General features: G+C 37.2%; 2 protein-coding genes and 1 long non-coding RNA gene across 7 annotated transcripts in view; 2 read left to right on the forward strand and 1 right to left on the reverse strand.

Moving 5' to 3' along the window:
* Nucleotides 1–13,871, forward strand: part of LRMDA (leucine rich melanocyte differentiation associated) — a 668,732-nt gene that overhangs the window by 155,400 nt on the left and 499,461 nt on the right.
* LOC308197317 (uncharacterized protein) overlaps nt 1–13,871 on the forward strand; it is a 296,269-nt gene that overhangs the window by 107,651 nt on the left and 174,747 nt on the right. For 4 of the 5 annotated variants that reach the window (XR_013952802.1, XR_013952804.1, XR_013952805.1 and 1 more), the window contains one exon: nt 12,304–12,429. The exons of the other annotated variant lie outside the window; for it this stretch is intronic. The gene's annotated coding sequence lies outside the window, so the exon portion shown is untranslated. The remainder of the gene's footprint in view (nt 1–12,303; nt 12,430–13,871) is intronic. 5 annotated transcript variants of the gene reach the window in all.
* Nucleotides 1–13,871, reverse strand: part of LOC308197320 — a 49,268-nt gene that overhangs the window by 11,992 nt on the left and 23,405 nt on the right. The gene's annotated exons all lie outside the window — the stretch shown is intronic.

Below are 13,871 nucleotides of genomic sequence, written 5' to 3' on the forward strand. Positions count from 1 at the left end.
GTCAGAATAAAATAGGGCTATGAAATATTTAGGATCGGCATGTGGAAATTGACTTCCTTGATTTAAGCTGCTGTGTCTTTTCATTTTGTTGTTTTGGGAGCTTTTACTTTTATTGAAAGACAATTTATAACTAAATGCTCCCAATAGTGACTAGTATTAGGGCCAGCGAAATTACAGAAATCCGTGTTCTTGTTCTGTAAAACGCTGATGGTTGCTTTGCTGGGTAATAATTTATTCAAATAAAAACATTAGCAGTAGGGTTCAGTTTTCAGAATACTTTTTCAGTGCATGTATAGCAGACTCGGTGAGTTTATGACAAAATATCCCAATGTGCTCATAACAGTAATTAAGTATAAAGCATAACCTAAAATAATTTGTCATTTATGTGTACCTGTGTACATAAAATGCGTGTAGTGTTTTATTATTTTCCGAAAATGATTCTGGGGCTCTCAGACTTCCACAATAATTGTCTTGCACTTTGTATGATGACAATCATCACTCCTTAGCACTAGGAAGAAGTATTGTCCCTGCTTCAGTGAACTGCAGTAGAAATGCAAATCCTTCTAACCAAGTATTTCTGTTCATATATGTGTGTGCAGTTTGTGTATGGGTTATAAATAGGGATTTATCAGAATCTTGTCATAGTACTTAATTCCTGATAACTAGACTATTTTAAGTCAAAGCATGACGGAAACATTTGCTAATTGGTACCATAACATTGCTAAAATCAGCGAACTGGAAGGGGTTTCCTCTGTCTTGAAGGGGCTTTGCCCTGCTTTGCCCTAGCTTTGCCCTGCTAGGTACACTTGAAACTTTTGATCTAGTCCTAAACTGCATTAAAACATTGCAGGAACATTGCTTTGGGTTGCAGCGTTAAGCCCAGCATGGTTTTAGTTCAGTTCCCTGCTGCTATGTTGTAAAATACTGACCCGCGTGACTGGAAGTGTGCTTTCAGGGTTATTTCTAATTTCATATCACAGCGGCAGATTGGTAACAATAAAGGTAACTTCTCATTTTGCAGGTGTTAATGAGGTTTAATGCATTTGGGAGATGAAGATTTAGTCTGCTGGTCTCTGAGTAGGAGCTACAGCCTGATCTAAGTTAACTGCTTTATCTCTGTTTCAGTAGCGGTTTAGTGCGTTGTGGTTTATGTAAAAAAAGAAAGAGGAAAACACTCTTAAAAATATTAAATATTTGGAAGACTTAACAGGACAATGTTTAGAACAGTTATAAATCCAGACCTTTTCTCACTGAAACGTGTTGCTTTGAGAAAAAATTTGGTCGAAGAAGAAGGGTTTCCCAAAGCTTTAACACTTTTCTCAGTGGTACATATTGATTTATTTAAAAACACTGTTTTTAACAAGCGGCCTTATTCCCCAGAAATGTATTCAAACTCCAAACAAGTTGGACAAACTGCAAATGTTTGGGATTTTATGTGCTTTTCAGTCACAAGCTACGATGCTGTTTCTCAGTTATGAGCCTGTTGTTTGTCCCCTTTACTTGAAGTTGATGTTGAAGTTACATAAACTTTTAGCTGTAATTCTGAAATATGGTGATGTTCAGACATGAATAATATATCTTGATTGTGACCATCCTTTCTTAACCTTAGTATGTTTGTGTAATGTAGAGATTGAGGCAAATTAGTGTTTTATGGAGTTTGGAATTGTGAAGGCTAAAGAAAATGGCCAATTTTGTCCCAGAACTTGAGTATTGGTGATGGTATATAGAAGAGATGCATGAGATTATAAAAAGTGGAAATTGGAGAGGGTGCAGTAGTGAGGATGAAACAAAAAAAATCACCATATGATTATCAGCTAATCTAATGCTAAATGGCGACATAATGTTGCTATGAAAAACTTACTTTATCACATTGATGTTCATGATACACACAACTTGGAGAACAATACTTAGCAAGGAAGGAAAGACAGGTTACGAAATTTGTACATGGACTGCTGTGTCCCTCACTGAGCCATGAAGATGAGGGGTTGTCAGGCCAGCAAATAGCTAAGTGGTAATAGTTGGCACCTTTGGCAAGTAGTGGTGGACAGAATATTCAGTGTACGTTATCCTTGGCTACACTATCAAATAGGAATCCGCCTGAGGAAATAGTCAACGATGATCAGGGAAAAGATATCAAATAGATCATGTAATGCCAAGGAGGATGCCTCACTCAGTATGTGATAGTTGGTGTAAGGGCATCATTTTTGATGATGTATTGTCCATCTTGTACTGCTGTAATGCTATATGCCTTGTAGTATACTATTTGTTGTATTGACCTACTTTTGAGCGGAACATAATGGAATGTGTATTATTTCTTTAAATAAGGAATGAGAAATGAGCAAGAGATTTAAGTTAAGAGACAAAAGTGTATACAGGTAGAGACAATGAGCCTGAGAACTGGCATTGGATTAATTCAGTGCTGTGTGTGCTGCTTGAAAATACAACTGAAAGTTTATATGATAAAAATGATGAAGTGTACATAAAGACAGCATACTCTGTTGGCATTAGTACTCTCAAATAAATAGGTTTATTTTAATATTACATCATCCTCTAAAGAAAAATACACGTTTAATATGAAAAACAAAACCTATGTCCTATTTGGAGATGGACTTAGGTTACCTGCAGGGATGTGTTTTTGTAATTGCTGGGTCATCTGGAGGAGATATCTCTGTGGTATTAGTTCTGGTACTGCCTTGTTTTATTTTTTGTAGTGTCTTTTACATGAAACACTCAAAGATATCCTAAATGTTACAAGCATTGTAAAGAGGGTAGATACAGGAAGTAACCCATATTAATAGGGGAAAACAGAGAGGCGTAACTTTTTTTTTGATGGTTTGATGTTAGTCTTTGTGGGGGGTAAGGAGTGTAGTGTTTTCCCTACGTGACGTCCCACTTCCAGGATACAGATATCATACCCAGTAATAATGGAGGAAGCAAGCACATGTGCAGGCAAGTGCTCTGATGTATAATCTGAGAAGGGAAGCTCTGTGAGTTAGTGCTATCAGGTCTCAACTGCTGGGTGCCTTCTCTTGAGACTTCTTCAGATGCTTGGTGTTTTTACAGGTCCCTTGCAGTTTCACAGCTGTGTAATGTTGCCATCTTTTTATTAGGATTATTTAAATATTTATCCTTTCTTGCTACTTGACCTTTCCTGCTTGGTTCAGGTTCCTGTGACCAGCTTGCTTTGTGTTTCATGAGCTCAGTAAACCGTGGCCTTCAATTCCCTTGTTCTAGTATTTTCACTTAAGACCAGGAGTGATGAGCAAAAGGTTTCAGGCTCAATCCTTGAGCAAAGGGCTGCTGTGACAGGGATTATTATTTATTTGTCATCTTGGATGTAATAAGCTGTAGGTACAGCATCGAGAGCCCTTGATTTATTGCGCTGTCGACTGCCACTAGCAGGACGTCTGCTGTACCATGCAGGATGAATACCACACTGTCAGCTCTGTCGATCTGTCTCTGCCATTGCGCTCTCTCTCATAACACATTCCCATTTCATGCCAGAATACATAAACAATCTTTCATTATTTTGATGCCTTTTTCATATTTGTTCTTTACAGAACATAAAGTTTGAATTTATGGGTTTCCTTTACATTATTTCAACACACTCCACCATTTTCCGGGTTTGTGGTTTAACTCTCAGAAATTGGCTGCCAGGTGATTTAGTTATTTTGGCTTTCTAGTTTTATAGTTATTTAATATCACAGTGCCAGATACTGAGAAAATGTAGTGTATAGTAGGTATGGGATTTGCAGTCAGACTCTGTCATCAGCAAAACATGGCCATGGGGACACAATGTGGAAATTAAAAGCTAGGCATGCAGAGCAGGAAATACTCCCTCCAACCCTCATTTTTAATTTATTTAAATACTTTTCCAAAACATTTTTCCTTAGATGCTGTTATGAACGTAATGGAGACCCGTTTAATTGGAACAGAACATGTGAATAGTGAGCAAGCCATTTCTCTTGAATAATTGTAATTAAGGGAATTTCTAACTTGTTGGCAGAAACATTGCTTCAGCTCTTCTCCAATACTTATTGTAGTTGGGGCAAGAGGAGGAAATACTGCCCAGAAAATTGTCTGCCTCATGCTATGCATTCTTCACACTTTACAGTGGTGATGGACATCACTTTCTGTCCTCTAATTTTATTTACCTACATATTTTTTTTGATTTTTTTGGTTTTGTTTTTTCATTTAATACTCACAAGTATATTACTCATCAAACTCTAAGGAACTGAAAGTCATTGCTCAAATGAGTGAACTTAAATGTCACTATAAATACAGCAAGTCAAATATGAATATATGTCAAAATAGTTAAAAATGTGTTATAAAAAAAGGCTTATGAGTGGTATTAAAAAAATTATTGCAAACTGTGAAGAGCATGAACCAGAAAATGTGACGTGCTCCTGCCAATGTAACAGGCATACATAACGGGGGGTCATGCGAACAGGCTTCAGTGCAGAGACAGAAGATTAGACTGTAAAGTCTTTGGGGAGGGCATGGGAGGAGAAAGGAAGGTGTCATCTAATGTGTTCTGTACGGATTGCTATGGTAGAGGGATCTGTTTCTGAGTGGGGCTTGAGATGCTGCAAATAATTTACTATGATCACTAATGTTACTTCAAGTTTCTCATGTACACAAACAGTTGCAAGGTAGAAATGCATAATTATTCCATCATATTACCCTGTGTTTTCTAGTTGACATATATTAACATCTAATAAAGAAGTGTTCATGGGTGAGTTTGTGTGCAAAGTGTGCAAAATTTTTGTGTTCCAGAGGAAGATGAATAATAGCTCTTAAATATTCTTCTGTAAAATAAAGTAGGGTGGTGTTCCCCCCCTCCTTGGTGAAAACATTCCAGTGCATTTTATTGTTTGTTTTTTGTTTTTTTTTTTTTCCACTAAAAGGAGAGAGAGAGAAAGCATGGCTGTACCACTGATACTATATCCGTTGAAAAGAAACGTGTTTTAATTGGCTGTGAAAATAGGCATATTTCTCTAGGATGTTAACAAATGTGGATTTCACTGTATAAATGCAAGATAATAATTGTCAGTTCTTCCTCCCTAATACAGCCTTCATTAGGACAGCTGGGAATATGCTTAGCTCACATTACATAGCGAAGATTTGTTCTAGCTGCAAAGAAACTGGAGTTAATTAATAGGAGAAATTTGTTTTGTGTCCCTGGTAAAAAAGGCTGTGCAGGTTGCTGTTGTCAGCAAGAGCTGCTTGTCACTTTGACCTGCTCTGTTAAGTGTTTGATGTGTTTTCTCAGAGTAATCTGTGAATAACATTACATCCAACCAGCAGAGAAACAGAGGGAGCGATAGCAGAATTAATATCTGAAAGCGTTGATAATTATATATCAGAATCTAATTTTTAGCACAGAAAATGTGTTAATGACAGAGAAGAAAACAAAAACCACTAGCTTCTCCCAGCAGGATCCAAAGTGTCATTTATTATTTCTCAGCTGGATATCTATCAAGTTTATGGGTTAATTTTTCTGTAGACTGTTATTTATGGGTTTTTGTTTGTTTTCAGCCATCATTACTAACAATACGGTTAATAGCAATCATTTGTTATCCGGCACCAGCGGTGATGCTTCAGATGCAAGCAGTGAACTGAGAATACTCATTTGGTAGCTGAATAAGGCTTTGACAGGGCCCATTTATAACAAGCTCATTCCATAATGTCCAGCCTATTAATAAAATTTTGTTGCTGTCTAATTAGAGGTGTCTGATGTGTATAGTAGCACAGCAAAGAAGACTTTCTTCTGCTGCTCTTCAGTTCTACAGTATCATACCTAAAAACGTATTTGAGACCAGTGGTTCATGAAATAAAAGTGGAGTGTTACTCCTAGGTTCTGTCTTTCATAACCAGTGAAATACAAATTGTGTGACAGGAAGGCCCTGGTCAGAAACAGAAGAGTGTTGGGAGAAGGTCGTTATTTTCACTAGCTAAGATCACCCACAACTCTCTCATTTTTCTCCTCCTTTGTCTGTTTTCTTTTATTGGCTGAATGTTCAGGTTTTATCTAAAAATAACTAATAAAGTAAAATTATATATGCGATGCAGTAATTACATGAATGTGAATGTGTATGCAGACAGCAACAGATTCTTGGGTGTGTCAGCATGTCTTTGATGAAAGAACAGTTTAGTGCCTGAGGAAAGGGGTGTTGGGTGAGAGAAAAAGGCTTGGGCCTGACTGTTGTTTTTTTCTTCTTCGTTCTACTTGGAGACGTGGCAAAGCAGCAGTGTGCTCTGAACTTAGCAGTAAGGGATACTTAGGGGTTTAACAAGAACTGAAAACAGCCTCCTCTAACCAAGCAACTCCCAGAATATTTGGAGCATGTTGTACAGCTCGTGTAAAGTTCTTTCATTCAGAGTTTTCAAAATATTTCTTTAGCAGTGAATCAAATAGTGCATTCACAAAATTGCTGCGAGTGAGCAGTTTGTAAACCGAAACACAATTAGGTGAAAAGATTTCCTCAAGGCCATGGATGTTGGTTGTGGGCAAGGGCTCCGAAGGCTTCAGTTCCTCAGTGAGATATTTCATGCCAGCTTTGTGTTTCTGTTCCTAAAATAACCCGTCAGGAACATTCTTGTTCTAGTTTGTTTTTACAGGTAGAGTCAAGTATATGATAATGATGAAAATGAGTTTATTTCCATTTCATAAAACTCTTTTGCTTGCTTAACTGCGGATTTAATGATAACATATACTCTACCGCTCTGCTTTTACTCTGCTGTAGTCAAATGTTTGAAGAATTTTGTCATTTGTAACTACTGTTAAGGCAATTTTTTTTTCTAAGTTGCATCACCATGTTTTAGCAAGTATTTTGATACTAATTAAGAAACAAATACTAATAGAAGTTAGCGCATGCTTAGAATATTGTGCTTCTGAACTGAGAAAAGGAAACGGGTAAAACATTGGTGTATGATTTAATATCACTTCATTGCTAGGTAACAATTTGTTTCCTGAGTCATCTTCTATGTTTTTTTTTTTTTCCAGTTGAAATTTAAATCTTTGTAAATTACCTTTTGCATAAAGCCACATCTGTTTTTGGTGTGCTATTTTCCCAGAATGTTGCTTTTAAGACAGCATGTTTTATGCAAGAAAATTAGGTGAGGTTTTAACTTGAAGTTGCCATGAAACTGTTCTGTGGATTTCAGCTGGCAGAGAATCTGTATGTGATGGTGAGGTTTTTTTTCCCCCCCTAAACTGCTCTTGACATAGAGCTTATCAACCCTTAATTAGTGATACATTTTCTCCTTGTGATTTCTATTGATGTTTTGTAGAGCTGAAGATGAATTGAGCCTCAACCTGACCAGAGTACGAATTGTTTTAGAAAATTCAGCAAACATCTCTCTCTCCCCTTCTCTGTCTGTCTCTCTCTTTCTCTATTCCTCCCGATAGGAAAGGTGAAAAGCTGCACGACAGAAATCAGGTTTGGTATTAGTGGTTTTGCTTGCCTGTGCAATAGAAAACGACAAGCGTCAGGGCCTCAGTCAGCAGATCGGGGAGACGCAGATGGGAGGCGAAAAGCTCCCTCGTGGCAGCAGCAGGGCTTGGATGTGATTGTGAGAGCCAGGATGAAGTCAGCACTGACAAAGTGTGTGGATTGATGGATGGACAAAGCTGGGAACTGGATGTGAGAATGGATGAGGGCAGAGGGGGAATTTAACACAGACAAACAGAATGAAAGACAGAGAGGAATTGCCTGCTAAAGTATTCCAGCACTCAGAGCCCACAGCAATTTACTTACTGCTAACTGAACACAGGAGGATTCTTTACATCTTTGCAGATTTTCTTAAAATATATGAAGAAACCAAGCAGCAGAAGGAGCTAACAAGTTCCTGTTAGTGCTTTTTATTGCCATCTCTCTCCTTTTTTTTTTTTGAGACTCACTCACACTCAGTTAATTCAAACTGAGCACTTGATTATTTTCAATAAGTTCACACAGTATGCTAGAGCAGAATAAATTTTATTTCCACAGCCGTTATTTTAATGTTTCCACTAAATTTACTTTAATCAGTTATTGTTGCTTTTGCTATCATAAATAAAAATATTTATTTCCCTTGCAAACTGTGCTCCTGCTAGGAGGCACACCTTTGGTACTGCATTCAGATGCATGAGGATAATAAATGCATTATGTACATTTTCTTTTTAAAGAAGAAAAATCAGTGGCTTTCCCACTTACATACACTCTTGTTGCCACAATATCATTGTCTAATTTTCTAGGAGGAACAGACCTGTAGCTTTAGACTACTACCAAATTTTATTTACATGAGAGGATCACAAAGTACTTTTTATTTATTTCACTAGTTATACAGAAACAGAAGGGTTTGGATTACTGTGCTGGAGCAAATCAATGGGTCTTAATTTTATCGGCTGCTTCAGTTTTGGAGATGTAAATACTTCAGCAAAGAATGCAAATGAAAATGAAGATTTACCTACAACATACTGGGCAAAATACTGTCTGCTGGCAACTTTGGGGGTTGTGTTGGCCCCAGTGGAATTCCTTCAGATTCAGAGAGACACTTTGAAGAGTGTGGTTTGGCCCCAGCTACCACCTCCTCCCTCGCCTCAGCAGATGAAGAAAGTGAATACAGCGTGATAACAAGACATTTCCGTGTAGTGCCCTAATGTGCTTTCAACTGGGGAAAAATGCAATTGATCAGAGTAAAGAGAAACTATTCTTCAATTGTTGGCTTCGGTAGTATGTTGGAAACAGCTATTTACATAGTAATATAATGTGTTTAATTGAATTTTAACAAAGGCAATTTCATTCTCTGCATGTCAATGTATAAATTGCTATTAAGATAATTATAGTATATTGCTTTTACTGATGAGTTTTCCAGAGCGTCCCTGCAACACATAACCATCCTTAAACTGGAGAATTTGTCTTTATTAATAGAATCTCCATGCATCTCCAGGGAATTATTTTGGACTTGGAAAGAAGCATGAAACTTACATGGGGCCAAACTAGTATTGTTAATGTTGCACGATATATTTGGTAATCTGTTGTTGAAACCTGTGGTCACATACAGTGGTTTCTGGATGTGGATATTGAGGGTACTGAACACATTGCCAGTATTTGGAAGGCACGGGAATTGCTGATGTGAGCTGTTTCTACCATCTTCTGCTTTGTCCTGTGCTCTCTCTTTGAGGAATCTTTAAAGCAGGTAGAGCAATTCTGGTCACACTGATAGAAGAGGGCGTGGTCATACTTCCCTTAGGCAGTGTATATTAAAAAAAAATATATATAAAAAATCTCTCTGGAAAGAGAGAGGAAGCAACTGGATATGATCTCAATTTCTTAGCACTTTTTGTTTAGGAAAGGTAAGATTATCAAAGATGACAAATAAGGGAGCTTTTCTTAGCACAAGTAGGAAGTGGTTTCTTAGGGGATAAAAGTTTTTAGCTTAGATTACATAATTTACATTTATTTGGTTTATTTTTAAGAGTGATTTGGCTAACCTTAGAGGATGATTGCTGCATCGACTGCTCTTTCAAGGAAGTAATGCTGTGGAAAGATCCCCTGGGAAAGAGAATACAATCTTGTTCTGGTGTGGAGTTCCTTGAAAGGAAAAAAAAAAAAAAATCTGGTCTGCAGTTTCTCACTTTTGATCTTCCATTTTGCTTAAGTTTTTGAATAGGGAACTATAGTGAAAATTAAGACCCTGTAATTCCGTGTCATGTGTCCTGGGTGTTTAGAGGTGTGATTTATTTATTTACTCTGAAGTAAGACAGTAGGGTTCCTACTGCTGTGGGCGAGTTCTTTTGGGAGTGTGTCAGATCAAATATTACTGTACATGCAGCTATATGCAGCCCTGACATAAGCCCCTTCTGCCATGTCATTAGCAGACTCCTCTGCTATGTTATGAGAAGAGAACATTAATTGCTTGTTTGGCAGATACTGTTTCTGGTAAGTATGTAAACAAAAAGTATTGCTGGTCATTTACGTAGGTAAGCCTAACTTAAGGCTGGTCCTTCTCAGCGTAGCTGTATTTTTGATGGTCTGCTTTGGTTGTCTTGTTCAGATGGATTTTGTCATGATGTCTCCTTAATATAGATTGAAGAGTCAGTAAGTTCTATGTTGAACATAGATGCTTAAAACACATCTGTAGTTCGCAGCCATTTTTGGTATCTGTCACATTTTGCTTTATTCTTCTGTATGTCTATATTTCTGTAAAACACAGGGATTTGGTGTTTGTTCTACTAGCATAAAGTACTAATAGAGTATGGCCACATGTTCACTGTACTTTTTCATAATCTTTTTTGTAGTCATCCCATTACGGAATCAGCATTAACTGTTAGAGCTAAACTAATGGCTCAAACTGAACTTTCTGATGTCCCTGGCAGAGGAGGCACCAAGAAAAATGTCCAGTCTTTCAGAATAAGTACCGGAGTGTGTTGTTTACATTACAAAAAGCTGTCAAGTACTTTTTAATAAACTTTTCTTTAGTAAAATCATTATACTTTTGGAATATTAATGTAGTACTGTGCCATGGTCATTCACAGGCAGTGTGAAAAGACTGCTTGATTTATTCTGTTCAGTACTGTCTGATAGAATCTTCTCTTTTCGTGCCAGGCAATAAAGTACACAGGAGTTTTGGGCACCCTCAAAATCGGCTCCTCCATATGGAGAATGAAAAGTATTTGCCTTTTTGACAAATCACTAGCTACTTTGTAGGTAACATTAATTCATCACTATGTTAGTTCCTGATTTAAAATAGTGAAATACCAATCTCCTTTCAAAGGAGGAACTTACTGATGACCAGATCGTTTGACTTTGTTAGTTAACATGCTGCAAATCTTCCCTTGTAGTTAATGGTTACTTCCTGGCTGGTCTTCTGGGTGTGCATTCATTCAGAATTGCTGCATACATAACTTCAAGGAGATTTTTCTTTGTTAGTCTGTTTGAAGTGGAATTTATGCTACAGTTTTGATTTTAAATTAAAGTATAATAATATATTTTTTAAAAAGCATGCTAGTACTAGACTTCTGTAGCAATGATCATTTTCATATTATATAGTGAAAATGTTTATTGCCTTGTTGATTAAGAAAAATCAGGTACTGCAAATAAGAAATATAAGTAGAGACAAATGACTCCCTTTTTACTTTTTTTTTTAAATTTATTGTGTATCCAATCTGATGGCCTCTACTACTTACCTTAATTTTTATAAACAGTAGAGTCTGTAACATATTTCCTCCACGTAAGAAGAAAGCAAATCTGTTTATAATAAATCTTAGTGTGGTGTGTATGCTATCATTTCCTTCATTTGACCTTGGTGGAGCAGGCTGATGGGGCAGTGAAAAGTATGATATGAAAAATGAGTGAACAGAGCGAGGTGAGCAGTGAATCAGTCTTGTGTGTGATTAGCTGTGAAAATCTCACAAACATGACTCTGAGTCACTTTTCTTCTTTCTTTCTCTCCTGTTTCTCTCTCTAAGGTGTTTCTTTTCTGTGTATATTAGTCATTTAGAAGTTAACTAACAGAACAGAGGCACTGTTTTAACACGAGTTGTGGTTTAATGGTTTTAGGTGATGAGAACAATGGTAAGTGTCTGAGGGTTCACTGTAGAAAACCACGGTCCATTTAAATTCGTATAGATCTATTGCTAAACAGCAGTAGTCATTGCATCACATTTAGAAACATGAATGTGACACTGATTTCAACATGGTACTGCAAATCTGCAGTTGTAACTGCAGATTCAGTGGTTCATCATTGAGACCCTATTTTGCCATGTCAAGCACTGTAAAAACATAATTCCATTACAGTAAAACAAATCTCATTTGAAGTACATGTAGTCTATGCAAGTCCTTGGCTTATTACAGGCACATTTTATTTTCTTATATTGTTCTATTTTGTGTCTTTTTCTGGGTGGTGCATTAAAAATCCACTAGTGTGAGTGATCATGATAAGTTTACCAAATTACAACAGAGATGATTTCAAATTTGGGGGTCCAAAAGGAAGTTGTAACCCTTCAAAGATGGCTAAATCACTTGTCTGTGTTCATCAATACTGTATAATGTCTGTTATAGCACTAAATTTTGGAGCAGTTTCAAATTGATACCATGACTAAACAATACTGAGAGATACTTTGGTATTATTCGTGGTGAACTGCTTGATACATTTTTGTATGTTTGTATATGTAGATGAATTCTCATCTTGTTTTGATTTTGGGTGAAGCTTGGAAGATTGCTTTTGTTTGGACTTTTGGCCCTGGTCTTAGGGCACTTTTGTACCTTGTGTCAATATCAGATCAACTGCTTACCTGGTGCTGCTGCTGTTCCTTTGCAGCACAGGCCCATTAGTGCCAGCTGTGCCCTGATGAATCTCTTTCTGGAGCACACACCTGTAGCCTGTGCTCACAGCCCTTCAAGGAGAGGGATCCACCACAGCTTCCCTTTGTAAATCCTGGAGCAGGTATGAGAACCCTTCTGAGCTTGCTTCTGTACATTTTTATCTACCTGATTCTTCCAACATGGATTTGGGGATCTTGGGTTTCTCGGTTGCCTCTTTCTGGAGATGTGATAGCATTAGAAATGAAGAAGCCCTTTATTCACAGGCCTTTGAAAATAGAAGTGCTTGTGGGATTGTTTTTTTCCTGGCAGCTCATTGTCTACCCAAATTTTATTTTTGCATGGGATGAACAAATGAGCTCCAGTTTAGGAAAAAATGCATCCTAACCCATCTCTGCCCTGCTTTCTGTGTAGTTTGCAAACAGTGGCAGGTTTACCACGTTGTATGAGTGTTTCTCCTTACCCTCATTGATAAAATCACACCAGTAAAGGTGCTGCTGTCATTAAGATGTGAATTATCCTATCTGGGGAACTGGTTACACATTAAACCATCAAAAGAACTTGCAATGTTAAAGTGTGTTTCCAATTCCTTCAAGTGTGGAAGTACGAAAAAAGTAAAGCTAAGAGCACCTTTTTTTCCACTCCCTGTCCCTCCCCCCCCCCCCCCCCCCATGTATTTTGGGTAATTTTTGAAAGATAGTGATCCATGTCATAAACAAACCTATTTTCACTCTTAGGTGTCACGCCCTTTCGACGAAAAGGCTGTGAAAAGTCATAACAGAAATGACCATTTTATGAAGGGCATTATAAACTACAAATGATAACTGGCTTGATTTTATAACACTTTGTAGCTAACTATTGAACTCATTTAGTGAATAGGAATATTTTGGCTTCTAATATCTTTATAACACAGTTGTGTGCTTTTAGAAGAGAAATCCTGCTCATTAGTTTGATTGCTCTAAGTGGCATGCAGTTGTATCCAGAAAACACCATGTCTCTCTAATCTCATAAAAATTGATAAATTGCTAATGGAACTGTTTACCTTTAAAGTAGTTGAATGTATAGGATTGATCTGGAGGCCTGAGTTCTTTATGTTGGTAGCTGTTCTGTATAATATCTTCCTTGTTCAGGTGTTAATGCAATGTGGTTTTTCCTTTTGAAAAACAACTTTTTTAGATTGTGTTTATGCATAGTGAGCACGAATACATTTTTTATATTGGCTTGAATTTCAGTCTGATGTATCACCTCATTAGCAGGTCCTGTTTTTAGAAAATATTGAAAGACTTGTCTTAGGGGGCACAGAAATTCATTTTTCAGCCATTAACCTGCATTTTTAACAGTCTCATATAGGTCTGGAAGTGAAGGTATTTATAAATTATACTTTGATTGAAATATAACACTTTTTGCTCTTCTGGCACAATTCAAGTGTAATAGTGGATATCATTTATTATTTTCTAGGAACTCAAGTAGTGGATGTGTATTTGAAGAAGGCAGGGTATTATCACTAAGGCCCTATACTGAACTAACCCCCCTTGCCTTCCCTTCTCATCTTTCCCTTTTTTTTTC

Source organism: Anser brachyrhynchus (assembly GCF_964034855.1).
Source record: "Anser brachyrhynchus genome assembly, chromosome: 6".
Lineage (NCBI taxonomy): Eukaryota > Metazoa > Chordata > Aves > Anseriformes > Anatidae > Anser > Anser brachyrhynchus.